Genomic DNA, 18,041 nt, shown 5'->3' with positions numbered 1-18,041 from the left:
TCATGATTTTGAAAACTGCTATCAAGTTTCCTCTTAGCCTCTCCTGTCCAAGGAAAACAGTCCCAACTTCTCCAATCTTTCCTCATAGTTGAAGTGTCTCATCCTTGGAATCATTCTCATAAACTTCTTCTGCACTCTCTCCAATACATTTGCATCCTTCTTATAGTGTGACACCCAGAACTGTACACAATACTCCAACTGAGGTCTAATCAGAATCTTATATAAGTTCATCATAACCTCCCTGCTTTTGTATTCTATGCCCCTATTAATGAAGCCTAGAATATTGTATGCTTTAGAAACAGCTCTCTGCCTGTCCTACCACCTTTAATGTCTTATGTACATATACATCCAGGTCTCTCTGCTCCTGCACACCCTTTAGAATAGTATCCTTTATTTTATACTGTCTCTCCATGTTCTTTGTACTAAAGTGTATCACTTCACACTTCTCTGCATTGAACTTCATCTGCCATCTATCTGCCCACTCCACACTGTGTCAATGTTCTTTTGAAGCTCTACACTGTCACAGTTTACAATTCTCCCAAGTTTTGTGTCATCTGCAAACTTTGAAATTCTGCCTTGCACACCAAGATCTAGATCATTAAAAATATATCAAGAAAAGCAAGGGTCCCAATAGCGACCCCTGTGTAACTCCACTACAAACCTTCTTCCAGCCTGAAAAATACCCATTAGCCATTACTCTATTTCCTATCCCTCAGCCAATTTTGTATCCATGTTGCTATTGTCCCTTTTATCCCATGACCTATAACTTTCCTCTGTTGTGTGGCACTGTATCGAATGCCATTTGGAAATCCATCAATGGCTTTGCCCTCATCAACCATCTCTGTTACCTCTTCAAAAAACTCCAGCAAGTTAGTTAGACACAATTTTCCTTTAACAAATCTATGCTGACTCTTCCGAATCAATCCATATTTTTCCATGTGACTGTTAATTCTATCCCAAATAATTGGTTCTAAAAGTTTCCCCACCACCGAAGTTAAACTGACTGGCCTATAATTGCAGGACAGATCTTTACAATCTTTTTTGAACAAGGGCATAATGTTTACAATTCTCCAGTCCTCCAGCACCTCCCCCGAATCCAGGGAATATTGAAAGATTATTGCCAGTGCCTCTGCAATTTCCACTCTCACTTCCTTCAATATTCTTGGATGCATCTCATCCGGTCCCGATGCCTTATCAACTTAAAATACCGACACTTATCCAATATATCCTCCTTATCAATTTTAAACCCTTCTAGTGACTGAGTTTCCTCCTCTGTCATCATGGCAACATCTGCCTCATAGGTAAAGACAGGTGCAAAGTATTCATTTAACACCTCAGCCATGCCTCTTGCCTCTATGTGCAAATCCCCTCTTTGGTCTCTAATCAGCCCTATTCCTCCTTTTACCACCCTTTTACTATTGATGTGCTAATAGAATACTTTGGGATTTCCTTTTATGTCAGTCATATTTCATAATCCCTCTTTGCTTCTCGTATTTGCTTTTACACATCCCTTCTGAACTTTCTGTATTCAGCTTGGGTCTCAATTGTATTTGCTACCTGACACCTGTCGTAAGCACACTTTTCCTTCTTTAACTTAATTTCTATCTCCAAAGTTCCTGGGATATGTTAATTCCATCACATATACTCATTGCCAAGCCAACGATATCTGTGCTGGTTCGGGCATGTTCATCAGAAGGATAATGGCTGTACACCCAAAGACCTTCTGAATGGTGAACTAGGCACTGGGTTACGACCTCCTAAATGTCCAGACGTTCGCTACAAGGGTACCTGCAAGCAAGATGTGAAGATGGCGGAAATTGATGCTAACAATTGGGAGGCAGCCGCCGACAGCCGTGACCTCTGGAGGCTAGCTGTTTGGAATGGCGTTGGAAAAGGGGAGCAGAAACGAAAAGCTCAGCTGGCCGAGAAAAGGACCCAGAGAAAACAGAGGTCAGCGAATCCTGCAACTTCTCAGCCCACTGACTCAGTCACTGCCATGCTAGAGTGGGACTCCTGAGCCACACCAGGTGATGCTTAATACAGAGTCAATCACCAAGAAACAAACCATCATCTTACGAGATGGAAGGCTGCCACAGAGGACTTGGTGTGGGACAAGTTAAATTGGATCTACTCCCTTTTCGAACCTCCCTTAAATTGTCCTACACCATAATTGAAGATTTGAGGATGTTTCACTTATAAGCATTCCTTGATCATTAGTTTGTTGTTGTTGAGCATGTATACTGGTGTACCAGTAGAGGGCATTCTTTTAATTTCATCATTATCCGTATACTTAATGATGTTTATGCCCATGCAGACCTTCCTACCCAGCAGATGGCGTAATGTCCTGCTATCAATTAGCTCAGTGTCCAGCTGACAGCTAAACTCACTATCTTAATCCAGATTTGTACGTGTTCTATACTGGGTAGACTTGAACCACACCATAAGCTACAATTTCAGTCTTAGGTGAAGCGAGTACCTACTTGGAATTTGGAGCAGTTGGCTGATTCCTGTTTAAGTTTAACATACTGTCACTCATCCAAACCAATAGCACTAAGCTCATTGATGACAAAATACCTCTGTTCTAGGTTCACAATGTATTGGTCTTGTTGCATCCCTATGTATAGGCAATTCTTTTCCAGGGGATTTCACTGTGAAATGGCTGGTTTTGGAGTAATTACCACAGTTTTCCCAAAGGCAGGGTGCAGTTCTCCTCCGTGGAACTGCATCTTCTCCCATGTTATGTCTTCTGGCTCTCAGAACACACTTTTAGACTCAAAATGCTGGGGCTTCATTGAGTGTCTTTCTTGCTACTCTCCATATGGCTAGTGGACTGATACATTGTTGTTCAGCACCTGACTACAGTGCAGCAGTAAATGTGTCAAACTGGATGTAAATTCTCATAACAATTAGTTCCCATAGCTCTTTATGAAATACAACAGTGTATAAAATCCCTCTTTCTAAGAAAAAATAAACCTTTAAATTGTTTCATTCATTAACTTTTTTATATTATCTAAACTAAAGAAGATTAACTATCGATTTTATAATTAAATTGAACACCTTTAGAGTCTGCTATAGTTTGTTTACTTTTCTCAAACTATTAGTCAAGCTATCACTTACGTAGCAGGATGTTGTACCTCCATCTTGTAGATTTGGCATTCATCGTTCTCAGTTGTGAGTTGGCACACTGCACAGGCGATGTCATTGTGATGAACACTTCAGTCAGAGAAAATGGTTCATGTTCAAGTACTAAAAGCATTCTGGAAGATTTGTGTTTTAAAAGACATTACTCCTTAACGAATTAATGCAAGAACTCTGATTGCTTTTCTTGGAAGAGATATCCATTTACAAGAAAAGGTAATTAAGCAGTTGTAAAGAAGCTGGAAACCTCTTGACCCTGGTGGACTGTGTACAAAAGGGGTCACATGGTAGTTTATGACTCTGGGGAAAGACCCCATGCCTGGATTTGTGTTTAAAAGCCGGTTTTCATTTTGTTTGAGAAAAAAGGACCAACTGCGTGTGAAGGTGTTATAGATCTTCCAGACAACTTTTCTTGTAACTTCCCCTAGAGGTTCCCAGCGCTGCTAACTCAATAGTTTATACAGATCATGTGAACTTACAACACAGGATTATTCTTAAAGCTACAGTCCTACATTTAGCAAAACTATAATTACTACATTACTCCCCCTTTAACTTTTCTGTACTTTTTGTATTTACAGTGACATTTATCTTATGACATTACAATATTTACACAGGTCATGAAATTACAAGTTCAGTCTTTCAGGTGAATTCCTGATCCGTGTGGAATTTCATAGCTCCACGACTTCTGATTCTTTGGCAGGAACCACATTCTCAAGAATCACATTAACATCAGGTACCTCATTAGGCACAGGCACTCCAACAGAGACATTGGGCATGTCTATCCTTGGTTGAGCAACTTCAACAGGAACCATAGGTTCAGCAATGGTTACAGGTGGCACATCATTTTTGGGGTATCTCTCTTCTTCTTAAATGACCCACATGCTGACTGGTGATCCAGCCCTCCACTTCCATGTGGTATGACAATGGTCCGGTCACAGAGCTTACTTTACCAGGTAACTGCTTTGGTCCTCTACTGAAATTCCTTACATATACTGCTTGTCCAACAGTAAATTGGCACTCACAACTATGCAAATCATGAGTCACTTTTTGGTTCCCTTGACTTTTCTCCACCTTCACCTCCAAATTGAGAAGTATCAGGCTTAGTCTTGTTCGAAGGTGGTACCTCATCAGTAATTCTGCATTCTCATCCTACATGTCTTCTTCTTTCTACCAGAATTTAGTCTCAGCCTTACTTCAAGTCGGCCAGACTTCTGTCAGGTGAAATCTCAACTTGCCTTAGTTCAGTAGTTGAGCTACCCATGATTTCATTATCTACTCGCATCTTGGAAAGTTGTACGACTTTTGCTTTCAAAGCTCCTTTAACTTCATTCAGCTGATTCTACAACTCTCTGTCTCCTTCTTGTGTCTGTTGGTCTCCTCCTGGAACCTTGAACATTGCTGCGTCTTTTCTGCCAACTAGTTCTTCAGTTTGTTTAGAATGACGTTAACTTCTTCCTGTTTCTCTTCGTAATTTTCCAGATGCACAAACTTTGACCTAAGTGACCCATGTAGCATGTAAAGGTCTTTCAACGGGTTTTCTTTTTTCTTTGCTGGACTCACTCATTTAATCTTGAATTCAGTCATTCAGTAGAGTCTCCTTCAGCTTTTTCTGCTGTTCTTCCATGTCGTTGTTTAAGACAGTCTTCATTTCTTCAGGTTGCTGAATTGCTACACATTCCTTTTTCATCCTGTTGCCGTCCTTGGACTCTCCAGGCTCTTTCTGAAGTACCTTGCCTTGTTCCTTTTTTGTCTCAGGAACTCTTCCTGCTTCCCTTTGAAATCTCACTGGCCAATCAAGGCTAATTTCCCTCAACCAATTTCAACCTAGAAGGCTTGGTCCTCTGCCTTCTAGTACTGTCACTGGTAGTTATGTTGTTTGGTGTCTATAATAAACAGTTAATCTGGTGATACCTTTTACCTGGATTTCTTCGCCTGTGTACATTTTCAACTTGGCGGAGGTGTGTTCCAAATTTAATTATTGATTTCCTTTACATAAATATCTGAAAATGTGTTCTCCTATTACAGTGGTAGAAGCACCAATGACAACTTCCATTTTTAAGGATTTATCATTCACTTGCAATGTGACAGTAATTGGCTCTGTCTTTCCAACTTTCACGTTGAATAAGGAATAAATGTCAGAATTGGTTGTTTCTGGCTCTTCCACGCTATATATTTCATTGGACTTAGTTCATTGCCTGGAAGCCTGTTTTAATCTCACTTTGCAATGTTGCAATATGTGCCCACTTTTGTGACAAAAATAACACTCCACCTTTTTAAATTGCCAATTGTTAGGAGTATGATTGTTTCCACGTTGATAAAATTTATATTTCAAATTTGCTAAGCTGTTTCTTTTAAAATTTTGGTTAGTAGGGGCTGTTTCTCACTTTGCGGCAGGGTCTCAGCTTTTCACACCACTTTCGGTTGACCGTTCCCGCCCAATTGGGAAAATGGCACCATTTTGCGTACTTTGAATCGCATATGAATCCCTTACAGCACTTTCCATCGCAAGCGCTATTTCTACCGCTTCCTTAAAATCAAGATCTGCTTCAGCCAGCAATATTCACTGAATAGCATCCCCAATCATGCCACAGACCAAACTATCCCTGAGCATACCATTCAGGGTTTCACTGAAATCACAATACTCTATTAGTTGTTTTAATTTCACCACGTGGGTAGCAATGGCCTCCCTCAAGGCTCTATTTCATGAATTAAACCTGAACCTCTACATTGTGACTGAGGTCTTGAGTTGGAAATGTCCCTTAATGAGGTCTACTAATTCACTGAAGGTCTTCAGATCAGGTGCACTGGGGGCTGTCAAGCTTTGAATTAAATTGTAGCTTTTGCTCCCACAAATACTCAGCAGAAGGAAGACAGCAGTCTTTTTGTAGTCCAGAGCCAGTTCGCAGCTGGAAGTGAATATAAGCTCCTTGTAAGTTGCTCTACATGCTGGAATTGAGTACCTATAGATGTTCCTGTTGTCAGCCTGGAAAGTAGCACTGAGAGACCAACCACATAACCCAGATGCCATTTCAAGGACTCTATAATCTTTCCTTTTCCCTGCAATCATTGACTTTGGCAGAATTCCTCTATTTCTCTATTTTTTTTTTGCTACATGTATGTTCATGTGCGTGTATGTATGTGTGTGTGTGTGTGTGTGTGTGTGTGAGACTTAGGGTATCTTGAAAGGGTAATTGGTATACTTTGATACCTCGTACTGAATGTTAGTAAGCTTTGTCTATTTGACAAGATCGGTTTTATAATAAACTAATGAGTTTGTTGTTTATTGAAAGAAGCCTGGTTAAAGTCTCTTTTATTCTGGATAACAGTAGCAAAGGTAAGCAACTGGCCATTTTGGTGAGTAAATCAAACTTTTGAACTAATGGTATGACTTATGGAGTAGTGGGGCTAGTGGTGGTGCACTCTCCCATCCCAGCCGTAACACTGTGTGTATTGCTCCTGGTGTTGTAGGAGTCGTGCTTGATGTCACTAATGTTGTGTCCCTTGCTGGTAATGTTGTTGATATTACACCACTTGTTGGTCATGCTGGTGATGTTATCTTGCTAGTTAGTGATGTTGCTGGTGTTGTTAGTGATATTTTCTGCTTTTCCAACTCAGGTATAGGTCAAATATGAACACTGTCCCTTTCGTATCTGCTTATCGGTTTCAGTCTCAATAATGTATGACCTTGGAGTCTCAGCTTCATCATCATTTTGCTGGGTTCCAGACTTTCATGATTGATTCTGTACATGTACAGTTTGTCCTTTCAACAGTTCAAGCAGGGATTTAGCATGCTTTTTGAAATGTTGACCTTCTATCTGTGCACCAGCAAGTTGTTGTCTTACTTCCTCCTGGTCACTGGAGGGAGGATCTTGCTTGGCAGAGCTATCTTATTCTTTCTTCCATTCAATAGTTCCACAGACAATTTCATGACAGACTTGAGAGGTGTAAGTTAGAGTGGCAATAAAGCAAGGTTTGGGTTTTCCTTTGACTCCCATGTGCAAATTGGCATAGGGCAAATAAGATTAAAGGGAATAATGCATGGCTCAAAGACTAGTGTGGGAGAAGTGGGTTCTGGTTTGTAGGGCACTGGCACCAGTACTGGGAAAAGTGGGGGCTGTACTGTTGGGACGATCTACACCTGAATTGTGGTGGGATGAGTGTTCTTGCAAATTGCATAACTAGGGAGGTAGAAAGGACTTTAAACTAAACAAGGGGTAGTTTATGCTTGGGCAGATGTGGCAAATCAAGGAATAGAGTTAAGGCAGGAGACCATAATATGGAAATAATGGTTAGAGAATAGCAGGAAGGGGCAGAGAGATAAAACCTAAGAATACACCAATAGTCAAGATATGTTACAAAGATATGTCAAGAAACTATCATATTTTCCTCATATTATTGTGGGACATTTTAAAGTGGGCATATGTGTGATCTGTACATGTGGCTAATTTAGTTAAACTAGAGATGATTAGACTGCAAGGTTTAAATTATCAAAGAAGTGAGGTATAAAACAGGCATTTGAAATGGAGATGAGTAAAGCTAGGGCGAGGTCAACAGATACGGTGTGAATGAAGTTTGTGTTTTTAGATGAGTTGGAAAGGTGTTTGATTCTCAAAGGGACATGATAAGATTTTCACAACTGGCAAAATAAATAAGATAAGGGTATTACATTGATTTTCCCCAAAAGTGCTGGCCATAATGAGAACATGAAAGATTTTTATATTCTGGGGAAAGTAACTTCTAAAGACAAGTAGAAACAAGAGGATGTACAAAACAAAAGGGGATAAAATATATTTAAAGAAGATTATAAGGCTGTGTGAGGTGCAGCCATGTGAGATCTTGAAAAGTGACTTTCTGAAACAGACTTGGGAAAAAGCCTCTAGCCACCCTGCAGATGTTTGCTTTCCAGTAACCAAAGTTGTGTTAAAAGCCTTTTGAAGCCCATTGTCCTAGTGGATGCTAGACTAGTATTTTAAACTTAAATTAGGGCAACAATGTGGGCATGAAAGCTGATCTAGCTGAAGTGAACTGGAATACTAGGCTAGGAGATAGATCAATAGGGGAGCAGTGGCAGACATTTAAGGGGATATTTCAGAATATTCAGAATAAGTATATTCCTGCCATAAAGAAAAATTTTAAAGGAAGGACACACCATCCATGGTTAACTAAAGAAGTTAAGGAAAGCATCAGACTTAAGGATAAAGCATATAATTGCGCAAAGATGAATGGCAGGTCAGATGATTGGTTAGAATACAAAGAACAGCAGAGAATGACTAAAAGGTTAATCAGGGGTAAGAAATTAGAGTATGACAAAAAGCTAGCTGGAAATGTAAAAACAGATAGCAAGAGTTTCTACAGGTATTTAAAAAGGAAAAGAGTAAGTAAAATGAGTGTTGATCCTCTGGACTGTGAAAATGGGGAGTTGATAGATGATAAGGAAATGGCGGATGAAATGATCAAATACTTTGCTTCTGTCTTCACTATAGAGGGGACAAAAAATTATCCAATAATAGCTGTAAATCAGGAAGTTGAAGGGATTGGGGAACTTGGTGAAATTACAATCACTAGGAAAATGGTACTGTGCAAACTAATGAAGCTGAGGGTTGATATGTCTCCGGGTCCTGATGGTCTTTATCCTAGCGTCTTTGAAGGAGTAACATACACTGTGGAAAAAGGGGAGCCTATAGACGTGCTGTACTTGGATTTCCAGAAGGCATTTGATAAGGTACCACATCAAAGATTATTGCAAAAAATAAAAGCCCTTGGCATAGGGGGTAATGTATTAGCATGGAAAGATTGGCTGGCTGGCAAAAACAGAGAGCATGCATGAATGGATCTTTGTCTGATTGGCAGGATGTGACGAGTGGAGTTCGCAGGGGTCTGTTGCTGGGGCCTCAACTTTTTACAATTTATATCAATGACTTAGATAAGGGAAGTGAAGGCATAATCTCTGAATTTGCAGATGACACAAAGATAGGTAGGAAAGTATATTGTGACGAGGACATAAGGAGGTTGCAGATGGATATAGATAGGTTGAATGTGTAGGCAAAAATATGGCTGATGGAGTATAATGTGGGAAAATGAGAAGTTGTTCACTTTGGCAGGAAGAATAAAAAAAGAGTATTACTTAAAGGGAGAATGGCTGCAGAATTCTAAGCTGCAAAGGGATCTAGATGCTCTCGTGCATGAGTTACAACAAGTTAGTAATTAAGAAGGCTATTGGAATGGTATCCTTTATTACAAGAAGAATTGAACATAAAAGTAAGGATGTTATGCTTCAGTTATACAGGTCATTGGTGAGACTACATCTCGAAGACTGTGTGCAGTTTTGGTCTCCTTATTTAAGGAAGAATGTGGTTCAGAGGAGATTTACTAGATTGATACCTGGAATGAGCAGGTTGTCTTATGAGGAAAGGTTGGACAGACTGGGCTTGTTTCCGTTGGAGTTTAGAAGAGTGAGTGGTGACTTGACTGAAGTATATAAGATCCTGAATGGTCTTGACAAGGTGGACGTGGAAAGGATATTTCTTCTTATGCGTGAATCCAGGACGAGGGGGCACTGTTTTAAAATTAGGGTTGCCTTTTTAGGATAGAAATGAGAACTTTTTTCTCTCAGATGGTTGTGCAACTTTGGAACTCTCCACCTCAGAAGGCGGCGGAGGCGGGGTCATTGAATATTTTTAAGGCGGAGGTAGATAGATTCTTCTTAGGCAAGGGAATCAAAGGTTTTCAGGGATATATGGGAAGGTGGAATTCGAAACACAAATATATCAGCCATGTTCTTAATGAGTGGCGGAGCAGGCTCGAGGGGCCAAATGATCTACTTCTGCTCATATTTCGTATATTCGTATGTTCATATTTTATGAGAGTTCTCTTGACCGTCTGGACGTGTCTTTCTATAAACCCACGTTCCCTTGGGTAATGTGGTGATGAGGGATGATGTTGAACCCATGCTGTTCAGTGAATTCTTAGAATTATCTGGAGGTGAATTGGGTTGCATTGTCACATATTATTCTTTCAGGAATCCCTTGCTCAGTGAACAGAACTGGTACCGCTAAGATGGTCATTGTAGCTCTCAAATATGTCGCCTTTTGGATAAAAGGGAACTTTGAGTAGTAGTCTGCAACTTTGAGATAGCATTCTTGATTGTGTGTGAATAAATTGGCTCCCATAGTGTGCCATGGTCTGGGTGGTACTTCAGTAACTATCATATTTTTCATCTATGTCTGTACTGCTGCCATACATTGGATGTAGACATCATTCTTTTGACATCTTTGTAGCTGCCTAACTATTACACAGGTGATCTGGCTTACATGTCTTCATTCCCATGTGGCCTGCATATATCTTCTGGAGAAGTTCTTTCTGCATAGTTTTGGCTATGATTTTTCTGGGTCTGGCTAGCAGAACACCATTTTCTATTGAGATGTCATCGCTGGTAGACCAGCACTGCCATATTGCTGGCTGTGTTTGCTATATCTTAATTCAGGCCATCCTTGGATCATCTGCTGAGAGATAGTCTGTAATTCTTTATCTTTGCTGGTTGAATCTTTGATTTCCCTCAGTTTTGAATCGCATTACATTCACTCGGTGATGGATCTTTATAACTAGATCTTTTTTCTCACCTTTCTCCTGTGGCAACAACTAAGATAGGGATCTGCTGGTACAAATTCTCTTCCTGGCTTGTATTTCAGGGTGAAATTGTAACTCTTAAGCCTCAAGAGTAACTTCTGCAGTCTTGCTGGTTCTCTACACAGAGTTTTCTTGTGGATCTGCTCTAGTGGACAATGATCACTCTCCAAGATGAACTTTCTCCCATAGAGATATGGATGGAATTTCTCAGATCCATATACAACTTCCAAAAACCCTCTTTCTATGTTGGTAAATCTGGCCTCACCCGATATTACAGGTTTGGGTGTCAATGCTATTGCTTTTCCATCTTGCACCAGGGCTAGTCCCAGTCCAGAAGCATCTACTTGTAGAGTGACAGGCTTCTCTCTTGTCATATGACAGACTTCACACTATGTCTTAGAGTTTGTTGAAACTCCTCCCACATGACTCTGACCACTTGTACTTAACATCTCTCATCAGCTCTCATAGGTTTGCTGTGTGTTCTGACATGTGAGGTATAAAAGAATTCATGTACTGGACCAAGCCAAGGAAACTTCTCAACTTGTTTTGTCTCTTGGAGCTTCCATCTCAGAAATACCATTAACACTCCCTTTGCCTTCAGTTCGTGACATCTTTGTCAATCCCTCCTTTGTCCCCACCTATCGCTGGCCTTCTATCCAGCTTCACCTGCCCCACCCCCTTTAACAGTATAAATTTCAACGCATTTCCACTTCTCTTCAGCTCTGAAGAAGGGTCAAACAGACTCAAAACATTGGGCTGAATCTTCTGGTCAATGTGCAAGGGTGGGTCCGACACACTGACACGTAAAGTAACACGTGATCATTGCTCGCCATCGTGATATTTCGTTCGGCGTGTGCGCGCTGGAGTCAGCTGCGCGCCCGCCAAAATGTCAACAGCCTATTAAGGCCATTAAGAAATCAATTAAAACAGTTAAGAACACTGCCTGTCCAATCTTAAGGTTGGCGGGCAGCCGAAAAGCCCAAGAGGCCTTTGCGTTTTTAAAGAAACCTCATCCATGGGCGGGATGCGGTTTCCTGAAGCTTTTATAAAGTCTTTAAATTAATTTTTCCACCTTTACACTGTCACATGAGGGGACATGTTTGAATACATTTTTACTTCATTTATTGAACTGTTTTACTATCTATTTAATCTCCCTGAGGCAGCTCCGTGCCTCAGGGAGATTGCTGCGTTCTTTCGCACACATTCACGAAAGAACGCAGGCCCCGACTCTCCCTCCTCCCCCCGCCTGCATAGGTAGCACTGAGTGCTACCAGCCACGTGTTGCGCTGGGTGGGCTGGGCCTTAATTGGCGATCGGCTCCATGCCCACCCCTTCCCGCTCCCGCTCAGTCTGCCTGCCATAGGAAAAATCCAGGCCATTAACTCTGTTTCTCTCTCCACAGATGCAGCTGGACATGTTGAGTTTTTCCAGCATTTTCTGTTTTTGTTTGTGACCTATAAGGCAGTGTTGCCTGGAAGGTCTTTACTTGTGGGTCTGACCAAATAAGAGTCTTTCTGGGGCAATATTTTGTAAGACTAAGTTTAACTGTTTATCTGTAATCTTGTGTGCTTAAGTTTTCTTTTATTCTTGTTAATAAAATGTTTGCTTTTAATTTTTAAAATCCCAGAAGTGTTACTGGACTTCCTATTGCTGAGAGCAGCATGTCCCTTTCTCATTTTCAGAATGCAAAAAAAAAGTGTATGGCCAGTAAGCCAAGTTTCCCTCTGGGATTTGGTTTGTGCAGCAATCAACACCGGCTGTCATCATAACAGAAGTAATTCAGATTTGTGTAACTATAACATATATAATCTATATGCAAAACATTCTTGTATCTCACATGCCTGTCGCAATTCAAGAATCACACTTGGAAGAGTCAGGTCTTGATTCTGATGCAAAACAATCTTAAAAAATAAATTTTAAAAAGTGAATCAAAGCCAGTCGTTTCCTGATGTTTTATTCTGATCTTGGGACGGTGTCAGGGATTTACAACCAGATTTAAATCTACAGAGAACTCATTAGTCTTTAATTGATTATAGAGTTTTCCTGACAGAAATGCGCCTCTAATAGGCCTCATGATTTGCCTATTTACAGTAAGTAAACTTTGCTGTAGAAATTGTTGCACGCTTCAGCAAAAAAAGAAGTAAACATCGTTTGTTTAAGGTTCTTGTGGATGTTCTGCCAAAGTTACGGTGATTAGGTGGGAGAAACCCTGTTGAAATTCACTCTCTAGGACTTGGACTCTAGGAATGGATCAAGTTACACAATCATATAGGCTAGCAGCAGCATTACACATTGTGTTTTATGTGGTATAATATTACTGTCCATAAAAATAGTGGATACATTTTGCTGTTCTTCCACCTCACCTTGGTGCAGTGTGTAAAGGAAGAGCAGACTGTCCCAGTTTAACTTCCCTCTTTGTGCTGCACCCAGTCAATTCAACACAGTCAGGAAATGAAAAACCTACCCCAGTGTACCCTTCAAAGAGCTCACTGTGTAAATTAATATGCACAGATTTTCTGATGGCAGCATCTTCCTACATCTTCCTTTCATTTGAGCTATTCTCACTTTGCCACTAGTTGCTGCTACTACCTCTCCAAAGATCCCTGCTATCTTCCACTGGTTTCCCATTAAAAATAAAATCTAAATTAAAAGGTCATGAAAGTCAGCTACAGAAAAACTGCTGCTATATTCTCTCGACACCCAGCACCTAAGGCAAATTATTTTAATTTTGAAATAGATCAATGAATTCACTATCTGGTGGTAATTTTGATATTGGTTGACAATGTAAAGTGGATGATGTTGAAGCAGTCACCCACTATATATCCCCTCTCCCCCCCCCATTTTCATTTTTATCGCAGATACTGAGACTATATCATCATTTCACGCTTTCAGCCAAAGTCAAAATTATCCCAAAAATCTCAAATGATAACTTTCCTCATTTGCCCATGTCCCAGATGGTTGTGCAAATCTGAAGAGAATAAACATACCCACATCATTGCAGTGTTGTACAGCAGCCATGCCAAACTCCCAAAAGTCTTCATGTGCTTCTGGGAGCTCTGCATTGTTCACTGTTCATAAATTAGTCAGTCTTCCAAAGATTTGGTTACATCATGTCTGTAATTCTCTGTCCAATAACCAGTTTCCGAGATGAGAATTGCTATTGCTTAGCAACCAAATATTTTTAAAGATCCTGGTAATGAGACATAATTTAGCCCTGAACACCATACTGGAAAAAACCTTCAAATCATTGATGTAACAGACAGAGCATACACTGCTATTGTAGAAACATAAACTTAAAGTACTGAACACGCTCAGCAGGCCAGGTAGTATGTGTGGAGAGAACTGACAGATTAACATTTTGCCAGAACTGCAAGATATAATATATGAACCCTATTTAAAAAGGAACAAAACAAGTGGAATGGAGAAACATACACACATGAAAAGAAGTAATATGATCTATAAAATGTTTAAGTAGGAAATAGGGGAAGAGATAATGGTAAAAAAGAGATAGGCATGGGAAATCATGAGCATGAAAAATTAATCCATAAGGGTTCTATTGTAGTTTAATGAATTAAATTTTAATGTTACTGCACAGAGCAGTCAAACCAATGATTTTATGTTCATATAAACTTGGAAGTGTTTCTCCTGGACTCCAAAAAAGCTCCTGCTTCTGTTGATTCCCCCGAGATCACCTTCCAGACGTCATCTGCCAGCCAACTCTGCATGGGAGCGAGCTAATTTTCTGCCCTCTCACAATCAATGAAATGTTTAGAGCAACTGGTGGCATGTTAGTGAGTGAAATGGGCCTCATGAGCCTTATTGAACAGGCACCACAATCACTGCAACAAATTCACAGCCTTTTTGAGTACTATTTAAGAATTGCCTCCATTGACTCATCCCAGCCCTCTTGAAGCTGGAAGCTAAAGTAGTGCAAGGCTATTTCTTGGGTTTGACCAGTGAGGGTTCTTTAATCTCAAGATCTCTGTAAGTCTAAATCAGAAACTCAGTTAACTTATTTCTCTTGAAGGGATTTGTTTTTTATATATATTCGTACATGGGGTGTGCATCACCGACCAGGCCAGCATTTATTGCCCATCCTTAATTGCACTTGACAAGGAGGTCATGAGCTGCCTTCTTGAATCACTGCAGTCCATGTGGTGTAGGTACACCCACGGTGCTGCTAGGGAGGGAGTTACAGGATTTTGACCCAGTGATAGTGAAGGAACAGCAATATTTTTCCAAGTTAGAATGGGTGTGTGTCTTAGAGGGGAACTTCTTGGTGGTGGTGTTCCCATGTGTCTGCTGCCCTTGACCTTCTAGATGGTAGCGGTTGTCTGTTTGGAAGGTGTTGTCTAAGGAGCCATGAACTTGATGAGTTCCTAAGTGAGTTTATTCACCAAACACACAAAACTGACAAGCAGGAAAAGGCCTACTGGTTGATTCAGCCTGTCTCACACACTTGTGTTGCCTTACACATCATAATGCATATACTGTCCACTCACCTAGGGCCATATAATCTCTAAGATAAAAACCCAGGCGATTAGAGAAAAAAAAAGGGAAACTCCTCTCTGACCCCATAAGGAGATCAAAGCCAGTGCAGGAGATTACATTAGCTCTGAATTACATTAGAGGGCACGTATATCCCTTATAAAAGGAGATCTCCACCCCAGCCAAAAACAGGTCCAGCTCGCACTTGAAGGAATTCAGTGAATCAGTATTCATCGTAAGAGCCAGCAGCCTTCCAAAATCCACTATTCTCTGGGAAAAGAAGTACCTTCTAACGTCAAACCTAATTTTGCTCTTGCAGCTTGTAACCTGGAACCCTAATCCTCCCTAATCACAGAATCACAGAAATGTTATAGCGCAGAAGGAGGCCATTCGACCCATCGAGCCTGCACTGACTCTCTGAATGACCATTCCACCTAGTCCCACTCTCCTGCCTTATCCCCGTAACCTTGTACATTATTTATTTTCGAGTAGCAATCCAATTCCCTTTTGAATACATCAATCAAACCTGCCTCTACCACCCTTTCAGGAATTTCCAGACACCAAGAACCCTCTGGGTGAAAAAAATCTTTCCTCACAAAACATTTACTCCTTTTGTCAATTATTTTGAATTTGTGCCCTCTAATTTTTGATGGTCCCTTGGGTGGGAATAGTTTCTCACTGTTCATACCCCTCAGGATCTTGAATACCTCTAACAAGTCTCCTCTCAGCCTTCTTTTCTCCAAGGAAAAGAGTCCCAACTCTCCAATCTATCTTCATAGCTACAGTTCTTTAGCCCTGCAATCATTCTTATGAATCTCTTCTGTACTTTCTCCAATGCCTCCACATCCCTCAAGTATGGCAGCGAGAACTGGACACAGTACTCCAGGTGAGGTCTAAGTGGTGTCTTCTACAAATTCAACATGACCTCCTTACTGTTGTACTCAATGCCCCTATTAATAAAGTTTAAGATATTATACGCTTTATTAACTGCTCTCTCAGCATGCATAGGTCATCTTCAATAACCTAAGTACGTATACACCGAGGTCCCTCTGATTCTGCATCTCCTTTAGAGTCTCTCCCTTTATTCTTCTGCAAAATGGGTCACCTCACACAATCCTTCTGAAGTTCAAGACTATCCTCATCACAGTTGACAACATTTCCAATCTCCGTAGCATCTGCAAATTTTGAAATCATGCCCTGCACACCACAGTATAGGTTATTAATATATAGCAGGAAGAGCAAGGGTCCCAACACTGACCCCTGGGGATCTCCATTACAAACCATCCTCCAATTTGAAAAACAACCATTTATCACTACTCTCTGTTTCGTGTCACTCAGCCAATTTCTTATCCAAGTGCCTACTTCCCCTTTTATCCCATGACCTAGAATTTTGCTCACAAGTCTTTTGTGTGGCACTGTATCAAACGCTTTTTGAAAATCCATATAGACCAAATCAACAGCATTGGCCATATCAACCTTCTCTATTACCTCCTCAAAAAACTCCAGAAAGTTAGTTAAACATGATTTTCCCTTAATAAATCTATGCTGGCTTTCCTTAATTATCCTGCACTTGTTTAAGTGACTATAGATTTTATTCCAAACTATTGTTCCCATAAGTTTCCCTGCCACTGAGGTCAAACTGACTGGCCTGTAGTCGTCAGCTTTATCCTTGCACCCATTTTTGAACAAAAGTGTAACATTCATAATTCTCCAGTCCTCCCCTGTGTCTAAGGAAGACTGGAAGATTATGACGAGTGCCTACGAAATTTCCACTCTCACTTCCCTCGGTACCCTTGGATGCATCTCATCTGATCCTGGTGCCTTATCTATTTTAAGTAAAGATAGCCCTCTAACAGCTCCTCCTTCTCAATTATAAATTCTTCTAGTGTGCCAATTACATCCTCTCTCACCTCGGCCTGGATAGGATCTTCTTCCTTTGTAAAGACAGATGCAAAGTCCTTGTACATCACCTCCACTATTTCTCCAGCCTCCACATGCAAGTCCCCTTTTTTGTCCCTAATAGGCCTTAATCTTTCTTTTACCAGCCTTTAATTATTTACATATAAGCAAAATACCGCGGATGCTGGAAATCTGAAACAAAAACAGAAAATGCTGGAAAAACTCAGCAGATCTGACAAAGCTCTGAAGAAGGGTCATACGGACTTGAAACATTAACTTTGTTTTTCTCTCTGCACAGATGCTGTCAGACCTGCTGAGTTTTTCCAGCATTTTCTGTTTTTGTTTTATTATTTACATGTTTATAGAAGCCCTTGGAATTCCCTAATTTATACAGTTGAAATAATTGGTCTACACAAATGCATTATTTTCATTATCAAAGGAATGTGCTGTTTGATACAATCCACCAGTCACTGGGGCATATGGCCTATGTACCTGGCATCACAGCAGCACTGAAATTCATGTACCACATTACTCATTTGTATAATAGGCAGAATGTCATTTTGACTTGAGGGTAGCATCCTGGTCATGGAATACATCATTCATGTTGCCACTGCATTGTAGCAGCATGAAAAGGCTAGCTTCATCAGTTGATCAAATTTTTAAACTACTTTACCCTTCCAGGATATTTTGGGCTAGAATGGGCAGTTTTCAGGTCAGAAAGTGGTGGTCTTAGGCCCATTCATGATTATGTGCAAAACACAGTGAGCAATGACCTGATCTGGGTAGCCATTATCCTACAGGATAGCTTGATGCGCCCTCTTGTGGCACCGGGGAGCTATCGTCCCCCATGCTTGCTAGGAACTACATACATTCACATGCAGGGACCTGTC

Source organism: Carcharodon carcharias, chromosome 14 (genome assembly GCF_017639515.1).
Source record: "Carcharodon carcharias isolate sCarCar2 chromosome 14, sCarCar2.pri, whole genome shotgun sequence".
Lineage (NCBI taxonomy): Eukaryota > Metazoa > Chordata > Chondrichthyes > Lamniformes > Lamnidae > Carcharodon > Carcharodon carcharias.
This window is presented reverse-complemented; position numbering follows the sequence as displayed.